Below are 2087 nucleotides of genomic sequence, written 5' to 3'. Positions count from 1 at the left end.
GAGTTACATCAAATTCCAAGTGAATGTTCAGAAAGCGCTTCATAGACAAACAAGATTAATAAAAAAAATGTAGAGTCCTACTATCTTCTGTCTTAAAGAAGACTGCTGACTTAAAGAAACTGTAGAGGATTTTCTCAGAGAAGAAAATAAGTCAGATCATTACTTCAGAATCTGGAATCCAACAACTGTAAGAAAATGAAAAAACTTCTCAACTTCTAGTAAGGCCCTCGATGTTAGGAATATTTATCACACTGGCTCCTGCTGCTGCGAGTTAAAGGTGACCACAAATCAAACGCAAGTCCTCAAGCGGTTCCTTCTGAACGCGTCCAGCGGGCTTTCAACTACTGTTGTTGTTTTTTTGCCGACCTATAACTGTCTCACTCTTAAGAGCAATACGAATGCATAATTGAAAGTATTTAACAGACCTACTGTTAAAAATGAAGAGTTTGTAGGCTAAAGTGACGCAAGTTATTTTATGTAGCCTAGTAACTAACACTGAAGTGACTTGATATTTTAAATTGTATCTAGTTTAATAGGCTAGTCAGGCTACGATAGTAGGACAGTCGTAGGCTATGATTTTGCAAAGCATGTGGAAGGCTGTCCTGAGTATCGTAACAATCAACTCATAACAATAGCGTGGAGAACACCCTAAATAGCCTATGTAATTATGACATGGCTATATATGCTGACTGATAATATAGGCTAATATTTGGATGGTAGAGAAAGTGCTCTACAGCAATCAGTCTGATACATGGGTCACATTTTTCCTGGAGATCTCAGCGGCTTGTCAGACTCAGAGCCGCGGAGAGAAGAGATCAGTAACAAAGTTCTAGCATATGTAACACTGAAAAATCAACATCGGATACATTATGACCACAGTTCGATGTTCGCTAAATAAAAATGTAGTGCGTGAAATGTGTCTTGACTTGTGATATTTGATCACAAATACGAACCACAACCACCATTAACGCAGTGAATCTAGTTATGTGACAGGTCATATGCAAAAAAACACACAATGTCGTCAACATGGCATTTACAGTTGCAATAGACTATCTCATAGTTATTACATCAAGTTTGGGTCTTGCCTCTATGAATCTTCAGCCATCATTAGATTCCCACTTCGTCAACATTCTAAGGACACTTTAATGCAGCGTAGACAAAACACACAGCAATACTTTTCCACGAGACAGTACCAAGAAGGCACTGTTTTTCACGAACTTGTTTTTTCTCCTACCCGGGGATGCGATCAGCGCGGTTCTTCAGCGCGCAGAGCGATGTGCGTGGCCTCCAAACTCGCCCTGCGAGAAAAATCAACTTCTTTGAAATAATTAAGAGCGTGAAGTCCTAAATCGCAAAAGCCGCATCACCGGCCGTCTTCATAACGCAATAAACACGTTCCTTTTGACGGTACACGCTAAGAAACAAAAGCACCGCGTTCCTCCAGGGATGAATCTCAATCCTTACGGGGGGCGATAAAACTGCCAGCGCGTGGACGTCACAGGCTTTAGCTCTCCTTTTGTCTCTCCTCGCCGCCGAGCTAAAGGCGGTGACGTCGAGCAAGAATAGTTGGAAATCAATTAAGACCGTGAAGGACCGTGGGCAGAGGCAGCCGCGGGCCGGAGCCAAAGGGCCGGAGGTTGAAATGCTCCGAGAGGATATTGCAAAGGAGTCCCGGCGCGTGCAAGGAGCAAGAATCAACAGGCGTCTCACTCACACGGTGAACTAAAAACAGTTTGAGTTCCTTTAGGTTAATCTTCACGTCAAAGTCACATGTTGACTAATGTTGATAATAGACCAGTTATACGGTGTGGACTGAACATGGTTGATCTCGCCCATTTAACAGCCAACGGTATAAATGAAACCATGCAACACTAAGCTACACAATTCTGCCTCACATATTGAAGCATCCTGTTTTTCCAGTGGTGTGTGTGTGTGCGCGCGCGCGCATGTGTGTGGGTCTATCATCATTATACTGAGGATTGGGCTCTACACCGTCTACAGCATCTCCGTCTCTCGAGCGATGGACAGATCACGTAAATGTGCACGTGCCTGGTTTATGGCACAAAGAGGACAGCTTCAGAAGAATA

At 43.2% G+C, this 2087-nt stretch overlaps 1 protein-coding gene across 1 annotated transcript in view; it reads right to left on the bottom strand.

Moving 5' to 3' along the window:
- The window catches only part of opn5 (opsin 5), a 12609-nt gene extending 10737 nt beyond the window's left edge, over positions 1–1872 (bottom strand). The window contains exon 1 of the mRNA XM_047022320.1: positions 1235–1872. The gene's annotated coding sequence lies outside the window, so the exon portion shown is untranslated. The remainder of the gene's footprint in view (positions 1–1234) is intronic.
- Positions 1873–2087: the final 215 nt, after the last annotated feature.

The sequence above is a fragment of the Hypomesus transpacificus genome, chromosome 6 (assembly GCF_021917145.1).
Source record: "Hypomesus transpacificus isolate Combined female chromosome 6, fHypTra1, whole genome shotgun sequence".
Classification (NCBI taxonomy): domain Eukaryota; kingdom Metazoa; phylum Chordata; class Actinopteri; order Osmeriformes; family Osmeridae; genus Hypomesus; species Hypomesus transpacificus.
The sequence above is the reverse complement of the archived record's forward strand: the minus strand, read 5'-3'. Positions and strand labels throughout refer to the sequence as shown.